The 21,968-nt window shown below is 37.0% G+C and overlaps 1 protein-coding gene and 1 pseudogene across 1 annotated transcript in view; one reads left to right on the forward strand and one right to left on the reverse strand.

Annotated features, from left to right (window-relative positions):
* Nucleotides 1-17,168, forward strand: part of LOC109112019 — a 45,695-nt pseudogene extending 28,527 nt beyond the window's left edge.
* The window catches only part of LOC109112423 (hsp70-binding protein 1-like), a 65,524-nt gene that overhangs the window by 34,504 nt on the left and 9,052 nt on the right, over nt 1-21,968 (reverse strand). The gene's annotated exons all lie outside the window — the stretch shown is intronic.

A 21,968-nucleotide genomic window follows, 5' to 3' on the forward strand; every position in this document is an offset into this window, starting at 1 on the left:
TTCTCTTTTCAGATGCCGCAGCAGCACCTGCGTCCGCAGAAGCCAATTTCTCTTTTCAGATGCCGCAGCAGCACCTGCTTCCGCAGAAGCCAATCTCTCTTTTCAGATGCCGCAGCAGCGCCCGCTTCTGCAGAAGCCAATTTCTCTTTTCAGATGCCGCAGCAGCACCTGCTTCCGCAGAAGCCAATTTCTCTTTTCAGATGCCGCAGCAGCGCCTGCTTCTGCAGAAGCCTTTTCTGTATTTCCCTACTACCACAGCAGTAGCCGCTCCTGCAGGAGCCTTTTTTTGTATTTATCCACTGCAGCAGCAGTGTCTGCTCCCGCAGGATTTTTTCTGTATTTCTCTGCTCCCGCAGGAGCCTTTTTCTGTTTCTCCCCACTACCGCAACAGTTTCTGCTCCCACAGGAACTATTGGAGCCGTGCATGCCAGACTGGGGAGAGAGGTGTTGTAATAATGTAAAATATGTGAAAAATAATGTGTTTTTCGAGCAACCTAGTATAAGAGCATGTTAGTACACCCCAAAACAAAATCAAGACCTTGTAAAAGAACATAATAGGACCCCTGTAAGTTTGTTAGCCTTTTTGCTATGATGCTTGCTATGCTTATTCAACAATAATTTGGTTTTAACTCAACAAACACGAGATCTAATTTCACCAAATTAGACACAGTGTATAGATACATTGCATTGAATAGGAATATTAATTTATGGCCATTTTACCCACATATTGCATAAAGTAAAATGGTGTATTAATTCATTCCATTATATCTTTCATAACATAGTTGAGAATCATCTTTATACAAATTTTTGTTAAAAAAAATTCCTGAAACCCAAAAAGTTATTGGTGATTGAAAAAAATTTAATTGTTTTTGCCGATACATATAATTTCATGTCATTTTATTTTTTAAACAACTGAGTCCTAGTGTCCACTACAGAGGACATAGCTCGAAGGGGGTCTCGCCCAGGGTGTAATTCAATGTAGAACTGCCAATGCTGACAGCATAATGACAAATATATTAAATTGTGTAATTTTGTTTATGAAGTTTTAACTACAAATACTCAGTGATGACTTATGAATTTTCAGATATTAGAACTGTCATATTTTAATGAAAAGCTGCTTTGAAACATTGCACATTGTGTAAAGTGTTAAATCAATAAAACTGTTTTGACTTGATTTTCAAATTGTAGCTGAAACTGTCTTCTCAGGTGTTTCTCCTCCAGTCTATCTGGTCATCAGTCCCAGCAGAACTCAACACTTTACACTGGTCTCTCTCTCTTTGAGCTGTGAGGACCAGAGTAACTCTGATAGATGGAGAGTGAGAAGATACACAGACAATGAGCAGCTAGAAGATTGTTCATCATCAAGCTGGGGATCACAAACAGGATCTAAATGTACAATCAGCTCCACCGTCCCATCACACACTGGAGTGTACTGGTGTCGGTCTGAATCTGGAGAGAACTATCATCCTGTTAATATCACTGTACACAGTGAGTCTGTGTTTCTGTATTTATTCATTTCTCAAAGCCCTTGTTTTAAGTTTCAGATTTAAAGAGCCTGATTGTGATTTTGATTCAATCACACAATCTTATTTCTAAATGACAACGAATCCGCTAGACCAGAGCTACTGAAGTTCAGAGGCCAAGCGGACCGCATTTAAACTACATAAAACATGAAGGGCCACAAATTACAATTTGCAAATTCAGACTTTATTTAGGACAATATTTGCAGATTTACTGATTTAGAAATACAGTTTATTACTTATCTAATCTTGCTTGTCCTTGTCCTATTTAAAATAACTCTGAGAATGAAAAAAATGTATTCATACTCAAAGAAAGTATTGAACAAACTCAAAATGCTATGAACATTATTGAGCAAATATACTTTACAAATTTCTTTAGAAAGAAGTATTATTTTTCATATTTATATTAACTATATTTTGAATCAATATTTTATTTTTAAAATAGATATCATTATTCTCCCACCATGCAACTAAATAAAATAACTAGTATAATAATAACAGTTTCTAGTAAAAATTGCGGCAGTCTATTTATAAAATAAAATATTCAACAAATTGATAAAAAAAAGTTAAACAAATTATTCATAACTTAATGACTCGCTCATAAAGATTTTACATTTGAAAGGTACCTCGAAATAAAATGCATTATAATTATTATTACTAATATTACTATTATAATTATTATTTTCATCAAATTGTTTGTGTATTCATACTATATTCTGACTATTTGTCAGCTCATATTTCCTCTGTTTCTGTAGTTGGTGTGATTCTGGAGAGTCCTGTTCATCCTGTGACTGAAGGAGATTCTCTGACTCTACACTGTTTATATCCATATACAAGCCCACCAATCCTCAGAGCTGATTTCTATAAAGATGGATCACTCATCCAGAGTCAAACTACAGAGATGATCATCTCTACTGTCTCAAAGTCACATGAAGGTTTCTACTACTGCAAACACCCAGAGAAAGAAGAGTCACCCAAGAGCTGGATCTCAGTCAGAGGTGAGACTGTACATCAATAAACACTACTGAAATCTTCCTCTATAATTTATAGATGTTTATTGCTCTTATATTATGATTTGGATAAAGTGATTTAGTGTTCCTGCTTTTTTCTTTCTTTTCATGCTGCTCTCAGAGTTTCAAACCCAGCTGTAGTCCATGATCTATGAGTGAAAGATGATTTTGAGAGGAAGTGTGCAGTTAGTGCTGTTTGTGAAGAGAAATGTACTTTGTTGTGTTGTAGATCAGTGTGTTTGTTCAGTCATTCAGTTTTGTGCTTTGTAATCAGATCTGTTGGTTTGTTTTTCATAGTTAATGTCTCTGTTGTCTTAAGCAGTTATTCACTAGTACACAGTAAGAGTGTATTTATTCCTCTGTTTGTGTTCAGACTGTTGGCTTGACGTTTCCTAAACAGTTCTCTGCTGTGATGATGAAAAGGGGTGGGGAGAAAAATTGATACAGCAGAGTATAGCAATATTTTCCTTGGTGACAATGTATCAATTTACATGTACAGTACACCAAGTATTGATTACATAATATGTTTTAAAATAAATATAGCAAGAGAAATTCAATATTTATATAGAAATAGAAATATATAATATAGAAATAGAAAATAAAAATAGAAATGGAGTGATTCAGCATTACCTCTCTCTCTCTCTCTCTCTCTCTCTCTCTCTCTCTCTCTCTGCGTGTGTGTGAGTGGTGTGAGCGTGGCGAGTGCTGTTCGAGAGTGTGGTGCAGTGTGTTAAAAAACAAAAATACATTATCTTTCTCCCTTCTTTTTGTTGTTAGTGGTTTTAAGTTTTTCGTTCTCTCTTGGAGGCGGCGGCTGCAGGAGAGCAGTTTAGTTTTCAGAAGTTAACGCGCAGGCATGGTATTAAATTGTCTCCTCCTGAAGGAGCTTCTGTAGAAGATTGTAGTCTCGCGGTAGGTGAGTTTGTTGGCTTTGAGTTAAGTTAAGTTGGCTTCCAGGATGAATAGTGCAGTTGTCATTTTTTTGGATGAGGTGAATAAAGTAAACCGTTTGCTTGAGAACGAGATTACCATTAATGACACACACTCACCGGTTCTGTCAATGATAAGTCCTGTAAAAAGGTCATTATTTCGAATGCACCCCTGTTTTTGAAAAATGAGCTTTTGGAAAAAGAGCTAGGGAGATATGGAAAATCAGTGTCACTGATAAAAATGATTCCTATCAGTTGAAAATCTCCTCAGCTTAAACATGTGGTGTCTTTAAGTTCGATTCTTAAGAAAAACGATGAAGAGTTGAACTTGGTTTTAAGTTCAAGGTTGAAGATTTTGATTGTACTGTAGCCTACATGTAACTACAGAACTGATGAAGTGTTTTGGGTGCGGAGTGGTGAGACACGCGATTCGCTTGTGCCCGAATGAAAGATGCGAGGGCCGGTGTTCTTAAATATTCAGTGTCAGAGATATTTGATGTCACTGGGCGGAATATATATGAATATTCATGAGTTTCCTGTTTCGAGTTAAAGCGACTCTGAAAATATTAGTGTGTTGACACTGAAACACACAAGATTTTCAAGAAGGTATGTTTCAGCGTAGAATGACATTATACTTAATGTATAACTGTTAATATGCAAAATAATTTACAGATTGTGTCATGGTTAGTGATTGTCGTTATTATTTACCTGAGGCAGGCTTTGCTCCAAGTAAATGAGCCTACAACTATTAAGCATTTTTATAACATTCTTATTTTACCTGGAGACTCCCTAAAATGTATTGTTTAATAACTTGGCCAAAATGTATCTGTTGTGCCATAATGAAATTTATTATGATGATTATTCTGTGCCATTCCTAATCGTTTGCGCAATCATTCGAAAAAGTTTTTAATAACAAAGCGAAAACTGATACATTTAGTGGACAAAATGTACTATATAGTTAAAGGATAAAAAGAAGAATAAAAAGAAAGAAAAAAAGGGCAATATTGTGAAAATTTGTTTAACCATGTAACCATATACTGCATTGTGGGGCACTTTGAGATGAATTGGAGATTCAGATGAAAATCATTTTGACTGGTCAAGTTGTGCAATCAGCAACCTTGCAGTACTTTAACAATGTTTTACTTATATTCTACAAACTTAAAACAATTCAAATGTTTTATATTTTAATAACAATTGGCTAAATCAAACCATACAGTAATTCATATATTTTAATTTCAAAGATAAAAGTAGATTCCTTTTGCTGAATAAAGACAGCAACTGATTCTGTTAAAGTTTTATTAACAGATGTGGTGAAGGCATTACATAAATGACATTTACGACACACCTGTATAAATATAAAATACATGGTCATGTTTAAACAAAAAAAAAAGGGTGAAAGCTACAAGTGTCTACTTTGTATAGGTGTTTAGGGATAGGCCTACTGATGAACACAAGCAAGCACATGTTATAGTATTTCTGTGGTAAGTAATATCTCTTATGGATCTAAAACCTGTTATAAATTCCTATATGAACAACTAATGGCAAAGAGAGATTTATACACCATGAACAAACTCAATGAAATCAGTCTAAATGTTGGGAGAAGAAACATATTTCCAAATCAGTGGGACCAGATTGTTTATACCCATTGCAGAATAGGCCATTCAAGGATGATCCACATGTTTTTATATTAGTAGAATATTGTTCTTCAACATGTTCTTTTTGCCAAAACCCTTTATCCATGAAACATGTTTTATTAGGTTGTGCTTGGTTTGATTACCTTTGATTATCTTGATTCCAAAAGTATGGATTTCAGGAACAAAATGTAGTTAAACTTTAAAACTGGTCAAATAATACAACATTTGTATCATATAGTGTACATTTTTTTTGTTTGTGTTTTGCATTTGATTTGTTTAACTATTACAGTGATAAAGTACACATTTTGTTGGTCATCATCCCCTGCATCAGATTAAAAAAACAAAAAAAAAAAAAAAAAAGTTAATTCTGAGAACGTTTACCCATGTCTTCATGTACAGTATGTGTGCAATAGTAGCCTCATATATAACTTGAGAAAATGTAAGTCTTCCCCATTAGAAGTGCTTCTGCAAACTAGGACAAAAATAACAGGCAAAAGTGCAAGTAGCAAACTCTACTTATTTGTAACAGTTACATCAATTACAAACAAACGGCTTCTCCTCATGAACTGCAATCTTGTTGTAGGTTGTCATGCACTTCCATATGACACCTTTTTTAAGGAGAAAAAAAAAGTAAAAAAAAAAATTTAATTCCTAAGAGTCTTTATATTGTTCCTTATTTCTCACCTTACAGTCTTACAATACAGTGATCCAGTTTTATTATGCCACCATATATAGGCTACACCAGAGTTATTCAAATCTTACCCTCAAGAGTTATTCAAATCTTACCCTTGGAGCTAAACTCTGCAGTGCACTGGCCCTCGAAGGTAAGATTTGAATAACCCTGGGCTACACACTTCAAATGACATACTTATCAAACGACATACTTTTAATAGCAAAACAGAGGAATATAAGAAAATATTTAACAGCTGTTGGCCCATTTACTTGTAGCGTATTCTAAAGATAGGCTACCTCTGGCAAATCAGTGGCTGTAATCGTTGAATAAACATATAACACAGGAAACAATTTATACATTTTGCACACAAACAAACAATTATATTCTAAGCTTGCTTAACTTCGTTTGAAGCTGAAACATAATTACATTGTCGAGAAGCTTGTGTGATCTGGTGAAAACGCACTAATATTTTCAGTCGCTTTTGCAAAACAGGAAACTCATGAATATTCATGTTCACTCCACCCAAGGACACCAAATATCTCAGACACCAAATATTTCAGAACACCGGCCGGCTGCAGATGTGGTGTAAACGGCGCCCGCTAGGTCTGATGGCGGATCAGCTGCACCGGTTGAGCCGCGAGAGATTATGCAGGTCTCACAGGCAGATTATCGAGCTAAAAGTGAGATGAGTTGGTGGAGGATTCAGATAATAAACAGAGTGATCAAAATAAAAAGTGAAAAAGGTGAAAGTGACGTGACATACAGCCAAGCATGGTGACCCATACTTAGAATTGGTGCTCTGCATTTAACCCATCCAAAGTGCACACACACAGCACAGAACACACACACACCGTGAACACACACCCGGAGCAGTGGGTAGCCATTTATGCTGCGGCGCCCAGGAAGCAGTTGGGAGTTCAGTGCCTTGCTCAAGGGCACCTCAGTCGTGGTATTGCCGGCCCGAGACTCGAACCCACAACCTTAGTCATAGTACCAAAAAACTCAAAACACTAGGCCACGACTTCCCCCTAAAAAGTGCAAGATATCTCAGAAGGAGTTATAAATGTTGGTCACATAGCAACTATAGTGGAGTCAGTGTTAGTCAATGAGGAAGATGTTTTGATGGATGATGATTTTTCTAAAGTGTCAAACAAGAGGAAGAGCCTAGAAAACAAATCAAACATTGAACAAGTCACAATGGCTTGCTCATCCCAGTCACAAGAAAACATGTCAAGTACACAAGAGGGTGAAAGTGAATGTGGAGATACACAAGTGGATGCAGAAAGTGTTTACAAAATTCAGACCTTTTTGCAAAAAACAAAAGGAATGAGATCTTTCAAAGTTGATGAATTCTTTCCAGATTTGAGGTTGTTTCCTAGCTCAGCTAGGTTTTTCATGAAAAACACAGAACATACCACACAATCAGCCTTTACTGATCAGGAAATATTTCATCTTAAGTTGATGGTGAAAGTTAAAACACAAATGGCAAATTATGATTAAGTGTTTGTTGTTTTGTCTTTTCTTTTTTGGGGTTTATTTTATTATCTTGTTTATTTGTAGTACTATTTTTGTCATGTGTGACATAAAGCTGGGTTCCTTAAACATTAATGGTGCCAGAGAGGATGTGAAAAGAATTTCTCTTTTTAATTTGTTTAAAGTTAGGAAATTAAATGTTATTTTCTTACAAGAAACACATATCACAACTGAAAATTAAACTGACTGGAAGAAGGGGTGAGATGGGGAAGTTTTTCTCAGTCATAAGAGCAGTAATAGTGGAGGATTTTTCCCCTATTTCGTGTGTTGCTGAAGAAATAGTTAAGGGTCGACTATTAAAAATACAGGCTACCTGTCCTGATAAATGTCCTTTATCAGTGTATATGCTCCGAATATAGGCATTGAAAGGATAATATTTTTAAACATTCTAAACACTGTACTTAATAAATGTAATGTGCATGAGTATTATGTTCTTGGGTGGTGATTTTAATTGCACTGCAAATGCATCTCTAGACAGGAACCATACTGAACCCCACAGAGCTAGTATGAAAAGTCTTATTAGTCTAATTGAAACAAATCATTTATGTGACGTCTGGAGATTGTTTCATAATACTCAACGTCAGTATACTTGGACTCATGCAAAGGATAATGTTTTATCTCTGGCAAGGCTTGACAGATTTTATTGTTTTAAACATCACTAGAGTCTGTTCAATACATCCACTTGGCCTTTCAGATCATTCCCTTGTTCAAGTTTCCATTTTTGTTAAGGATGTGAAATGTAATAGTGCTTATTGGCACTTCAATGTGTCTTTGCTTTCAGATAATGTTTTTATTGATGCTTTAAAGTATTTTTGGAGTGGTTATAAAAAAACAAAAGCTGAATACACTTCTTTACAAAAGTGGTGGGACATACAGGTACAGCTCAAAAAATTTGAATATCGTGGAAAAGTTCTTTATTTTTTTGTAATTTAATTCAAAAAAGCAAACTTTCTTATATTCTAGATTCATTGCACACAAACTGAAATATTTCAAGAGTTTTTATTTTAATTCTGATGGTTACGACTTACAGCTTAGGAAAATTAAAAAAATCAGTATCTCAAAAAAAATTTAATATTCCATTTTGAGCTTGATTAGTTTGATTAATTTGAGTATAAATACTGGGTACCTCCTGGGATGGTTTAGAACATGCAACCACAATTATGGGAAAGAGTACTGACTTGACAGTTGTCCAGAAGATGATCATCCACAACCTCTACAAGGAGGGTAAGCCACAGAAAGGGCTGGCTGTTCACAGAGTGCTGTATCGAAATATATTCATAGAAAGTAAAATGGAAGGAAAAATCATGGTAGGAAAAGGTGCACAAGCAACAGGGATGACCGCAGCCTTGGGAAGATTGTCAGGAAAAGCAGATTCAAGAACTTGGGAGAGCTTCACAAGGAGTGGACTGAACCAGAGTCAGCACATCACGCTCAGACTTCTTCAGGAAATGGGCTACAGCTGTCACATTCCTATAACCAAGCAACTCCTGAACCAGAAAAAAAAAAAAAAAAAAAAAATTCTGAAGCATCTCACCTGGGGTGAGGAGAAAAAGAACTGGACTGCTGCTCAGTGGTCCACAGTCCTCTTTTCAGATGAAAATAAATTTTGCATTTCATTTGGAAATCAAGGTCTGGAGTCTGGAGGAAGGCTGGAGAGGCACAGAATCCAAAGTCCACTGTGAAGTTTCTGAAATCACTGATGATTTGGGGTGCCGTGACGTCTGCTGGTGTTGGTTCATTGTGTTTTATCAAGTCCAAAGTCAATGCAGCTGTCTACCAGGAAATTTTAGGCACTTTATGCTTCCATCTGCTGACAAGCTTTATGGAGATGCTGATTTCATTTTGCAGCAGGACTTTAGCACCTACCCACAGTGCCAAAACCACTTCCAAGTGGTTTGCTGACCATGATATGACTGTGCTTGATTGTCCAGCCAACTCACCTGACCTGACCCTCACATAGAATCTATGGGGTATTGTGAAGAGGAAGATAAGTAACATCTGGAAAACAATACAGAGGAGCTGAAGGTCCCTATCAAAGCAACCTGGGCTTCAATAATGCCTCATCAGTGCCACAGGCTGATCATTTTCATGCCATGCCTCATTGAAGCAGTAAATTATGCAAAAGGAGCCCCGACCAAGTATTGAGGGCATAATTAAACCTGCTTTGGAGATATTGAACATGTCTGTTTTGTAAATCTTTTTTTGATTGATCTTTGAGAAAATATTCTAATTTTTTGAGATACTGAATTTTTAATTTTTCTAAATTTTAAGTTGTAACCATCAGAATTAAAACAAAAAAACTGTGCAATGAATCTAGAATATAAGGAAGTTTGCTTTTTTGAATTAAATTACAAAAAAAATAAATAACTTTTCCATGATATTCTAATTTTTTGAGATGCACCTGTAGGGAAAGGAAAAATAAAGGAACTTTGTTTACAATATACTCTCAATGTCACAAGGGACATGACTAAATGTATGAAAGTTTTGGAGAATGAGATAGAGGAATTGGAAGGATTGGCAGACTCCACAAGAGCTGGAGAACATTTTAAAAAATCTTAAAAGGAAAAAGTTAGCTCTATCCACTCTTTTGTGTTTCTTTACTCAAGGTGCAAGGTCACAGTATCAAAATATTGTAAAAATGGATGCTCCCTCTCATTTTTTCTTTGGCCTTGAACTAAAGAATGGTCAGAAAAGGCTCATGCATTCTTTGCAATCCAGTACTAGTTGCTTAAAGAGTCTGTAGAAACCCGAAAATGTGCAGCTGGTTTTTATGAGAAGCTTTTCAAAAAGGAATTCCAAGAGAATCCTGAGGTGGCACGGTCTTTTTATAGAGACTTACTTAAGGCCATGTCCACACTGATACGTTTTCTTCTGAAAACACATATTTTTCTCTCCACACTGAGACGGCGTTTTTATCAAGGAAAACGGAACTTTTTAAAAACGCTCTACAAAGTGGATACATTTGAAAACGCCGTTTTCGCGTTGTAGTGTGGACTGTGAAACGGAGGCTTTTGAAAACGATGACGCAAGATTAGTCATGTGACGCATATTATACCCGATATCCGTGTTTATACTGGTATTGTGCATGTTATGTGCTATGCACTTTCACACTATTGCTATAGATGTGTTACTTTATACACTCTTCATATCACAGTCCTGCAAAATGAAAGCAAATTTACTCGCGATCGCTGCATTATAGATATATAGACGTAGCCTACAATCGTGAGTGTGTGCGACCTGGACGCGTCAGTAAATGGTGAGTTCTTTTTGTAAATAGAAATATATAAAATTTCCTGTCAGAAAAACTGCATGAAAACGTTTCATGTCTGTTCCATGTGTATAATCTGCAGTGAGCTTTTTTGAGGCTTTACGCACGCGCAGAAAGCGAACTTAACTTTTTCTGATGTTTCTGTGTGGATGAGACACTTTTGGAAAACACTTGAAAACGCTAGTGTGTCGACGGAGAGCATTTTAAAATGAAAACACCGTTTTCAAATGTATCCGGATTAATGTAGACGTAGCCTAAGGTTTCTGAGGAAGCTATGGCAGAGTTGAATACAAAGATCTCTGCTGAGGAGCTGTATTCTGCATTACAGAGCCTGTAAATAGGCAAGGCTCCGTGTATCGATGGACTTCCTGTTTACTTTTACAAAGCTTTCTGAGCTGTCCTGGGAGAGGATCTACTGCTTGATCTCAGGGACAGTCTAAGTAAAGGGCTTTTACCTTAGAGCTGCAGGAGAGCAATTCTCACACTTCTCCCCAAGAAGGGGGACTTGCAAGATATTAAGAACTGGCGGCCAGTGGCGTTACTCTGCACAGATTATAACATTTTGTCCAAGGTGTTGGCTTTGAGGCTGAGAAAAGTGATGGAGCATATCATTCATGTTGATCAGACATATTGCATTCCAAACAGGTTAATATCTGATAATATTTTTTAATTAGTGATTTCTTAGATCTTTCCAAGTCATTGGGCTGCGAAAATGTTTTAATTTCACTTGACCAAGAAAAGACTTTCGTTAGAGTTGAGCATCAATATTTGTGGCAAACATTAGATGCTTTTGGTTTTAGTTCTAGTTTTATAAATATGATTCGAGTCTTGTACAATGATATTGAGAGTATATTGAAGGTCAATGGTGGTTTAAGTGGTCCTTTCAAGGTTCAGAGGGGAATAAGACAAGGTTGTTCACTGTCTGGTACGTTGTATTCTTTGGCAGCAGAGCCTCTTTTACATAATTTAAGGCGATCTCTTTCTGGTGTGTCTCTCCCTGGTTGTGAAACAGGTTTTAAGTTATCTGCTTATGCTGATGACGTTGTGGTAATCGTTAACAAACAAAAATATATTGACACTCTTGTTAAAAAATATTAATGTTTTTAGTGGTTTATCTTCTGCTAAAGTTAACTAGGAAAAAAGTAAAGCAATATTCATCCAATATTCATATCGGGTATTGGGTATCGGCTCCGATACTGCATTTTTCTCAGATCAGGTATCTGTCAGAGAGGGCTGATCCAAATCCGATATATACAGTCATGGCCAAAAATATCGGCACCCTTGCTAAATATGATCAAAGAAGGCTGTGAAAATTAATCTGCATTGTTAATCCTTTTGATCTTTAACTTTAACAAATTCACAAAAATCTAAACTTTCATTGGATAATAAGAATTTAAAATGGGGGGAAATATCATTATTAAATTAATGTTTTTCTCAAATACACATTGGACACAATTATTGGCACCCCAGAAATTCTTATGAGTAAAATATCTCAGAAGTATATTCCCATTCATATTCACAATTTTGAGCACTCCAGGATGATTATGAACATGAAATTATCCATCCAAGGCTTCCTGTTTCACAGAAATATAAATATGAGGGAAAACAAAGCCCAAATTCCCTTAATCATCCATCACAATGAGAAAAACCAAAGAATATATTTCTGTTGTGCAGCAAAAGATAATTGAGCTTCACAAATTAGTGAAGTGGCTTTAAGAAAAGAGTTAGAGCAGTGAAAATTCCCATTTCCTCCATCAGGGCAATAATTAAGAATTTCCATTCAACAGAAAATGTTATAAATCTGCGTGGAAGTGGACGTGTCTCTATATCGTCCTAATGCACAGTGAGAAGGAGAGTTTGAGTGGCTGGAGAATTGCAGAAAATAGTTGAGTCTCGGGGTCAGAAAACCTTTAAAAAAATTGTCAAACAGCACCTACATCACCACATGTTGTTTGGGAGGGTTTCAAGGAAAATTTTCCTCGCTCATCCAAAAACAAACTCCAGCATATTCAGTTATCAGACATGACTGGAACTTCAAATGGGGCTGGCTTCTATGGTCAGATGAAACTAAAAAAAGATTTTTAGCAGCAAACACTAAAGATGTGTTTGGTGAACACAGGGATAAAAAGTACCCCATGTGTACAATGAAATATAATGCTGTATTTTTGATGTTGTGGGCCTATATTTCTGCTGGAGGTCCTGGATGTCTTGTTTAGATACATGGCATTATGGATTCTATCAAATACCAACAGATAAAAAATCAGTAAGTGACTGACTCTGTTAGAAATCTTATAATGGGCCATGTTTGGATCTTCCAACCATACAATAATCCAAACACAAACCTCAAAAACAACACAAAAATGGGTCACTGAGCACAAAAGCAAGCTTCTGCTATAGCCATTCCAGTCCTCTGACCTGAACCCTATAGAAAATGAGTGTGGTGAAGCACCAACATGGAGCTGGGAATCTAAAGGGTCTGAAGTGATTCTGGATGAAGGAATGGTCTCTGATTCTCTTGTCGGGTGTTCTCTAACCTCATCAGGCATTATAGGAGAACATTTAGAGCTGTTAAACTGGCAAATGGAGGTTTCAAAAAGTATTGAATAAAAGGTTGCCGTTAATTGTGGCCAATGTGTATTAGATAAAACATTTATTTCATAATGATATTTCGCCCCATTTTAAATTCTTATTATCCAATGAAAGGTTAGATTTTTGTTAAAAAAATTTAAATAAAAGATCAAAAGGATTAAAATGCAGATTAATTTTCACAGCCTTCTTTGATCATATTTACCAAGGGTGCAAATATTTTCGGCCATAACTGTATATATATATTTCGATTGTGTGAATTATTCTGTTACTTCTGAAGCCATACGATAGCTTAATACAGCAGTTCTCAATTCCAGTCCCCACACCCCCTGCTCTGCACATTTCTCTTATCATTTCAGACTTTGTTCTGTTCGAACGTAAGTGCCCTGAGAAGTGGACATCACAGGACTCAAACACACAATATTTAATTTAATTTAATTCATACAAGTCTAGCTCATGTTGCACATCTGCACTTTTTGAGAAAAAACAATGGCACAATAAAAAATAAAAAGACTCTTCAGGTCTATGTCCAATCCCTCACTTTTTCTAGTTATATAAGGTTAAAATATTTTGCTCTAGTGAGCGATATGAAAAAAAACTTCACTGGTATCGGATCTGTATCTGTATCGGCCAATACTGAACCCTAGGTATCGGAATCGGTATCGGAAGCGAAAAGGTGGATCGGAGCATCCCTAATACCCAAACCATCTCTGACTGTGTGGCCACAGACTTCACTGTTCACTGGAGACTCAGTTACTCTGAGATGTGAGGTGGATCAAATATGTGTTAGATGGGTGTTTATCTGGACAAAAGGCTCAAACACTGAATCTACTGAAGCTGCAACTAAAACAATCAATTCAGTTAAAGTCTCTGATGGAGGAGAATACAGGTGCAGAGCACAAAGAGGAGGACTTTACACAAATTACAGTGAACCAGTAACAGTGACAATATATGGCACACATTTTTGATCACATAAAAGTGATTCATAAGACACTGAACAAGTGACTATAACAGTTATAAAGAACAACACTTCAGTCTATCTTGATTAAGCATGTTTTACAATAAAGTAACTGTTTATACAGGAAAAACAACACATTATTTTCTATGTAAATTGTTATCGTTGTACAGAAAAACCAAAACCCAAAGTGAGCATTAAACCTGATCAAAATGTATTTAGAGGAGAGACAGTCACTCTCAGATGTGACATTGATGGTGAAGGAGTCACTAGCTGGAAGTACAGCTGGTATAAAGACGGTTCAGACAGTGTTTTCAGTGATCAGGAACACACATTCAGTTCTGTTACTGAGTCTGACACAGGTAAATACTCCTGTTATGGAGCAGAGAGAGGAGGATCACGAACATCAAACATCAGTGATGAAGTTACACTGACAGTAAACACACACAAGTTTAACATGTCAATAATGACGAATGTCTCTATTTCAGATAAACTCAGAGCAGTTTTAAGTGTTTCTCCACAGAAGTGGTTGACTGAAGGAGATCCAGTGACTCTGATCTGTGAGGTTAAAGGCTCCTCTACAGGCTGGACATTCAGCTGGTACACTCTAACTGCTTCATCAGGTAAAATATAATGTGCTTCATGTGGTGTAAATTAGCTAGTTTTACTCAAGTCAAAATGATTACTTGAAGCTGTACTGAACCAACTGTGGTTTAAACACAAAATTGCATGTTACGAGATGTCCTTTGGTGCTGCTATCTGTGCAGATGAATCTGATGTTTTGATAAATTTCTATAGTTACATGTGATCATCGTAAAAACATCATTCAGGTCAAGTGTCATATCTGTTGATTCTGGCACGGACTTCCTTACTTTCTCTTTTTGATTGCAGACTCTCCACAGTTCGGGTTTTCCGAGCAGTGAACAAAGCTATTGGTCACTAGTTCAAATTCTACACAACACTTTATTGTAGCAACAAGCTACACAACCTTCAGCACCCAGATATTCAATGTTGTAGCCAGACCTTCTGTTCTGTGTACAAACATGACATAAACACAAAAGAACAAATGAAGACTGAAATTTTCAGTGAAATCTGACCAAACACAAAATCGAAATCAGTATTGAAGGCTCACCATAGTGAATCGTGGTATAGCAAGAAAACAAATTATAATACATATTTTGACATGAAGATTCATGCATCTGCATCTTCTGACCCAAATATGTAATGGAGGGCCACATGGTCCATGAGCCATACCTGGTATACAACCTGAATATCTTAATTAGGGTAACTGATTGGGGTCAGATCAGATAGAAATATCTCCTTGAGGTGATAACTGAACATTTTCACTATTTACAGGCAACAGTAATCATTATCAGCTGCTCTCAGACAGCAGCAGAGGAGCTGGAGGAAACTACACTGTCAGTTCTGCTGCTCTGAATCACACAGGAGTTTATGTGTGCAGAGCAGAGAGAGGAAAATCAGTCTATATCACAACCTACAGCAACAAACAACCACTATGGGTCACTGGTGAGTTCAAATACCAGTAGGAATCACATTTTCCTTGATCTTTTCATAGGTTGATGTACGATAAACACATACTGTAAGTATCAGAATTCAAAACTTCCTCCTCAGTCCACCGTATGTTTGTGAAGAATTGATTGTCTTCTCAGGTGTTTCTCCTCCAGTCTCTCTGATCATCAGTCCCAGCAGAACTCAACACTTCACATCTGTCTCTCTCTCTCTGAGCTGTGAGGACCAGAGTAACTCTGATAGATGGAGAGTGAGAAGATACACAGACAATGAGCAGCTGGAAGATTGTTCATCATCACTGTGGGGATCACAAACAGGATCTAAATGTACAATCAACTCCACCAGAACATCAGACACTGGAGTGTACTGGTGTCAGTCTGAATCTGGAGAGAACTATCATCCTGTGAATATCACTGTACAACGTGAGTCTGTTTCTGTATTCATTCATTTCAATGGCAGTTTGCAATCAATACATGAAACAGGTTGATTAAACAACTGCTAGTAATATAAAATTATATCTGTGCTACTGGCACTTGAAGTCGAATTATTAGATAAAATTAAGCTCTTTCAATAAATGAAAGATATATCCATCCCATTTTTAGAACTAGAGACTTTAACAGTTTTAACTTGAGTCAGTAAGCAGTTGCCCACCTGTGTCCTAGTGATTAATCAGAACATCATAGAAACATATGCTCTCGTTCAGATATAGTGCTTGATAAAGTGTTTGTGTGTCTCTTTTTCAGCGTCTCATTCAGAATCTCAGATCTCTGTCCTCCACACACTCAGTTCTGTTCTGACAGTTTGTCCATATCTGCTAGTGACAGTCGTGCTGATCTTCAAATGCTGCAGGATGAGAGGTATAACAGCTGAATGATTTATTTCATGTCCTTATAATCATATTTTACTGATCAACAATTATTATTATCATTAATGCTGTTTGGCTGAATGTGCATGTGGTCAAATTAACATTTGTGTTTGTGTGCATGCACCACTCTCCTCCTTTGACTTGCATCTAATGGTTGTTAGATTCAACATGAAGCAGAATTTCAAACCCTTGGACTTCTGAGTGAAACAGGATATTCAATAAGAAAACATGTAGTGCAGAACTTCATTTTACACAACAGGAATTGTTTGACATTACATACATGTTCTTCTTTGTAATTGCTAAAAAATTATCTGATTTTATGTTGTTAACACAGTGACTCAACTAAACTGTTTGTTTAATGTAAACTTATCTTATATTTCTTTTCAGTATTATTGTATCATGAAAGTTAAAGTTTAATGTTTTTATTTAGTTCTGCTTTAATATTGTAATATACTGCAATCTTTTACAGTATAAGTCTTAGTGCATCTATGTTATGTAGCCTCTGTGATGTTTGCCTGCTTTACAACCACATGAACATGTCATTTTTAAGTATGTTTGTCGTTATTCTTAAGTGTATTATTTATTCAAGACTTGTATTGCTGCAACTCTCTGTAGGTTTTTCATATTTTGAACTGTTCATATTTTCTTTTTTAAAATAAAAAACAGTGCCTTTTAAAATATTGTGGAGCTGATGCTTTGTTAAAACATTCACAGTCACAGTAAAAACAAAAGAACCATGACCTATGAGCCAATCCGGTTTAACATGTCAATTATTATACTGTAATCTGCATAAATTATTACAGTTAGTATGCACATAAAAATAATGCCAGCACATTGAAAACAACTCCTGAATATTCACTGGTGTGTGAAAATGTTGCATACTAGTGTTCACTTGCTGAGAATTGCTGGTTGTGGTCATGTTGTGATGGTTTTTAACTGCTACTGAACAGGAACACATGGTGTGAAAAGATGAATGTGTGTTTAGAATTGTGAAACTCAAGGATAGTGGTAATAGTTCTGAGAAATCCTTTAGAAAATGTTGTTACATTTGTGACGTTTAGCTTATATGATGGATTCTAGTTTCTAAATTGTAATAAAAGTAATCAGAACGTTAAGTAAAGAGATCGAAATGAAGCAAAACATTTACAGTGGGTACGGAAAGTATTCAGACCCCCCTTAAATTTTTCACTCTTTGTTATATTGCAGCCATTTGCTAAAATCATTTAAGTTCATTTTTTTTCCCTCATTAATGTATACATAGCACCCCATATTGACAGAAAAACACAGAATTGTTGTCATTTTTGCAGATTTATTAAAAAAGAAAAACTGAAATATCACATGGTCCTAAGTATTCAGACCCTTTGCTGTGACACTCATTTAACTCAGGTGCTGATCATGCTTGAGATGTTTCTACACCTTCATTTGAGTCCAGCTGTGTTTGATTATACTGATTGGACTTGATTAGGAAAGCCACACACCTGTCTGTATAAGACCTTACAGCTCACAGTGCATGTCAGAGCAAATGAGAATCATGAGGTCAAAGGAACTGCCTGAAGAGCTCAGAGACAGAATTGCGGCAAGGGACAAATCTGGCCAAGGTTACAAAAAAATTTCTGCTGCACTTAAGGTTCCTAAGAGCACAGTTGCCTCCATATTCCTTAAATGGAAGACGTTTGGGATGACCAGAACCCTTCTTAGAGATGGCTGTCCGGCCAAACTGAGCTATCGGGGGAGAAGAGCCTTGGTTAGAGAGGTAAAGAAGAACCCAAAGATCACTGTGGCTGAGCTCCAGAGATGCAGTCGGGAGATGGGAGAAAGTTGTAGAAAGTCAACCATAACTGCAGCCCTCCACCAGTCGGGGCTTTATGGCAGAGTGGCCCGATGGAAGCCTCTCCTCAGTGCAAGACACATGAAAGCCCGCATGGAGTTTGCTAAAAAACAGAGAAATAAGATTCTCTGGTCTGATGAGACCAAGATAAAATTTTTGCCCTTAATTCTAAGCGGTATGTGTGGAGAAAACCAGGCACTGCTCATCACCTGTCCAATACAGTCCCAACAGTGAAGCATGGTGGTGGCAGCATCATGCTGTGGGGGTGTTTTTCAGCTGCATGGACAGGACGACTGGTTGCAATCGAGGGAAAGATGAATGCGGCCAAGTACAGGGATATCCTGGACGAAAACCTTCTCCAGAGTGCTCAGGACCTCAGACTGGGCCGAAGGTTCACCTTCCAACAAGACAATGACCCTAAGCACACAGCTAAAATAACGAAGGAGTGGCTTTACAACAACTCCATGACTGTTCTTGAATGGCCCAGCCAGAGCCCTGACTGAAACCCAATTGAGCATCTCTGGAGAGACCTGAAAATGGCTGTCAACCAACGTTTACCATCCAACCTGACAGAACTGGAGAGGATCTGCAAGGAGGAAAGGCAGAGGATCCCCAAATCCAGGTGTGAAAAACTTGTTGCATCTTTCCCAAAAAGACTCATGGCTGTATTAGATTAAAAGGGTGCTTCTACTAAATACTGAGCAAAGGGTCTGAATACTTAGGACCATGTGATATTTCAGTTTTCCTTTTTTAATAAATGTGCAAAAATGTCAACAATTCAGTTTTTTTCTGTCAATATGGGGTGCTGTGTGTACATTAATGAGGAAAAAAAATGAACTTAAATGATTTTAGCAAATGGCTGCAATATAACAAAGAGTGAAAAATTTAAGGGGGTCTGAATACTTTCCGTACCCACTGTATATAAACGAATATAAAAATATAACCAATAATAATAGGCTAATAATAATAATATACAAATATTATGGGGAAAAGACGATCAGTTAATAGATTTACAAGACTGTAGGCTGGATAAAAATGTTTTTTTTATATATATATATATATATATATATATATATATATATATATATATATATATATATATATATATTATGTACTTTATATTACATTTATTTATGATAAACTTTATTTGAATGCTGACGATCGCATGTAATACAGCCTGGTAACCAAGGCCTATGGTTAATATAATAATTTAATAATTTCTATAGTAATATAATAATTTTTAATTCAAAATTAATATTAATTCAAAATAAAATATTTATGAATCCATCTCTTATAATCCCGGGTCACTATGGTCACACAGGTTTGTTTACACATTAAACTCGTGGCCACAAGAAATGGATGTCGTTCCCTCGACAAAATGATCTTGTGGTCACGACATATCACTTTCCCACAAATTATTAAAAAGTGAAAAAGTGAAAATAACACAACAAACATCCAAGAACCGTAACCCATACTCGGAATTAGTGCTGTGCATTTATCCCTTCCTAAGTGGACACACACAGCAGTGAACACACCCCCGAAGCATTGGGCAGCCATTTTTGCTGCGGCGCCTGGAGAGCGGTTGGGGGTTCGGCTTGCTTAAGGACACCTCAGTCGTGATATTGAAGGTGGAGAGAGCGCTGTACATTCACTCCCCCCACCTACAATTCCTGTCGGCCCGAGACTCAAACTCACAACCCTTGAATTGCAAGTCCAACACTCTAACCGTCCTGACAAAACTAAGTGAACCAACCATGTCACCTTAGGGGCACCGTAGCCTACAGATCAACCAGGGCTGCATTTCCCAAAAGCATCGTAAGCTTAAAGGGATAGTTCACCCAAAAATGAAAATTTGATGTTTATCTGCTTACCCCTCAGGGCATCCAAGATGTAGGTGACTTTGTTTCTTCAGTAGAACACAAATTATGATTTTTAGCTTTAGCCGTTGCAGTCTCTCAGCCGTACAATGCTTGGCAATAGTAACAGAATCTATGAGAGGAAAAAAAAAACATGCACAGACAAATCCAAATTAAACCATGTGGCTCGTGACGATACATTGATGTGTAAAGACACAAAATGATCGGTCTGTGCAAGAAACTGAACAGTATTTATAGCTTTTTTATATGTTTTTTTTATTTTTTTTTTAGAAATTTAAAGGAAGCCACTAATGTAATCATTTTCAAATAAATTCCTTACACCCCAGAGCGAGCAGACAAAACACAATAAATGTCTCCGATTTTTCTAGGGCTGGACCAGAATATTCGAATATTCGATCGGTGGGTTTGGCATTAGATTTTCAATTTTGAGATTCAAATCTTTTTTTTTTTTCTTTTTTTTTTACACCTGGCATCCCCCGCAAAATGGTTCTCATTCGCCCTTGAATATGAATAGCCCATGAGTGAACGTCGTGATTCATTTCATCTGAAAGAGAAGACAAAAATGCAGAAGAACTCAGCTGTGGGGGAGCACTTTAAATTCAGTGAGGACAAGACAAAGGCAGTGTGCCAAATATGCGATTTGAAACTAGCCTACCACAACATCACATCAAGTTTGAAAAATCACTTCTGTAAGTAGCACTCCTATAGTATATTGTTAGAATAAAAAAAAATGAACTGCTTTTATCCGGCATGTTAATCAGTAATTTACATATGATGCAAACGTGCACTTAATTTGCTTGGAAAATACTTGCCAATACGGAAGTTATAAAAAACGTACAGTAGCCCAGCCTAATAATAATTTTTCTATATTAAAAGTATTGCGCTTAACTAGGGCAGCACGATATATCGAAATTATCAAAATATCTCAAATGTAAATATCACAATATGCATATCGCAAGAGCGTGCAATATCTGAATCATTTTAATAATAGGCTACTTAAATCAAAATGTTGCAAAAAAAATCAAAGTTTTAGTTCAACGCATATAGCAGAGAATTGCTTGACGTTAAAAAGAGTTAAGTGCAGTAAGTTGCAGAGAACAACTCTTTGCCATCTTGTCTTGCTGTCTGACTCACAGCTGAAGCCATGCGCACAAGCCGCATCTTGCACAGCATCTCTTCAGTTCCGCCGCACACGTTCAAATCGCGCGCATACACACAGAGACAGCGCATGAACACCGAGTTGATCAATCTTTCGCATCTCCTCATATTTGTACAAACACATACACACAGAGTTATGTCAATAATACCTGTCTCGACGATCATTCTCGTAAACGCAGTCAGTTATGTTTTAAATGAATGTAAACAGCTGAGAAAGAAATCGCCTCCTGTTACTATCGTAACCTCGGTTCCCTGAGAGGCGGGAACGAGACATTATGTCAGCTATGACGTATATGGAAACTCCTCCCTTCTCCACTTTTGCTGAAATCTTATGGGCTAACGTCAGCTGGGGACAGCTGGCCAATTGACGCGAAGCATGCAAATACTGACAGGTCAGCGGGCAGTATAAAATGCATGGGCACGAAAATTACGTCAGAATCACGACTGAACGATAGCACAGCTGATCAAACAGCAACCAAGGCTGCTAACGTAATGTCTCGTTCCCACCTCTCAGGGAACCGAGGTTACGATAGTAACCGAAGGCGTTCCCTTTCAAGGCGGTAACTCAACATTACGTCAGCTATGACGTATATGGGAACCGT

This window comes from Cyprinus carpio, chromosome B3, assembly GCF_018340385.1.
Source record: "Cyprinus carpio isolate SPL01 chromosome B3, ASM1834038v1, whole genome shotgun sequence".
NCBI classification, from domain to species: Eukaryota; Metazoa; Chordata; class Actinopteri; order Cypriniformes; family Cyprinidae; genus Cyprinus; species Cyprinus carpio.